Source organism: Fragaria vesca, linkage group LG3 (genome assembly GCF_000184155.1).
Source record: "Fragaria vesca subsp. vesca linkage group LG3, FraVesHawaii_1.0, whole genome shotgun sequence".
NCBI lineage: Eukaryota > Viridiplantae > Streptophyta > Magnoliopsida > Rosales > Rosaceae > Fragaria > Fragaria vesca.
In genome coordinates this window covers 7,483,338-7,484,578 of record NC_020493.1, presented here as the reverse complement: position 1 = coordinate 7,484,578, position 1,241 = coordinate 7,483,338, and positions in this window count along the sequence as shown.

Sequence of the window (1,241 nt, the reverse complement as noted above, 5' to 3'; positions counted from 1 at the left end):
AAAAAAAAAANAAAAAAAAAAAAAAACAAAACCCCAAAATGAATTGTGAAGAAGAATTGGGGGTTAGGGGAGAAGACGTGCTTTCGACTATTTTAGGGTAGAAGACGTTGAAAAGAATACTTCTAGCGTGAATTTTTTTTTTTAAATAATAGATGTATGTTTTGGTCATTTAGCTTACCTATAAAATCTCAATAAAAACATAAAATAATAAAGGTGTGTATTAAGAGATTAGGGGTGTGTATTTAAAATTTCTCATTATGTAATATATATATAATTCTTACGAGGTCAAAATATTTTTATTTATTTAAATTGTATCGTTAAGGTGTTAAAATTATATGATTACAATGAGGGAATCAAATCTGTTCAACCGTACCGGAACTGTTTGTGTAATTCAAAGTTTTGAACAGGGATGGCAATAACCCCCAGCGGGTAAGGTACCCACGGGTATTCAACCCTAAAGGGAGAGATATACAAGGATAAACGGGTGACGGGTATGGAGATCTTCAGTATTCGGATTTTTGAATCGGGTACGGGGCTGGTATGGTATTTTGATATTCGTCTCTATCCCCACTCATTTAGGATGTAAATATTATTTTTTAATATATATATATATTATTTATAAATAGATATTTATGTAAAATCTTTTGTAATATTTTTTTACTATGATTTACTTAATGAATATTTATAGAAACTTCTTTTTTAACCGAGACTTGCATTCGTTTTTTTTGGATTGAATCAAGAAACTTATTTATATATGTATTTGATTTTATTTTCATATTTCTATATTTCGTAATTATTTTTTAAAAATTAATTATTACATAATTGTTAACGGGGATCGGGGCGGGTATTGGGATGAGAAATGAAAAAGGGTACGGGTATGGTATTTTGATCCCCTGACCGTACCGTACCGTACCCATTGTCATCTCTAGTTTTGAATATCTTAATGATTATCAGTTTAGCTGAAATTTTGTATAAATAATCTATTCATATATACATAAAAGATGAACGATTGAGATAAAAAAATATGATCGAAAAGTAGACCAATTAAGAAAATTCGTACATTTTGAATAAATATGGAGGTTTATATCATCCCTAGTTTTGAATACCTTAATGATTATCAGTTTAGTTGAAATTTTGTAGAAATAATCTATTCATATATACATAAAAGATGAACGATTAAGATAAAAAATAGACCAATTAAGAAAATTCGTACATTTTGAATAAATATGGAGGTTTATATC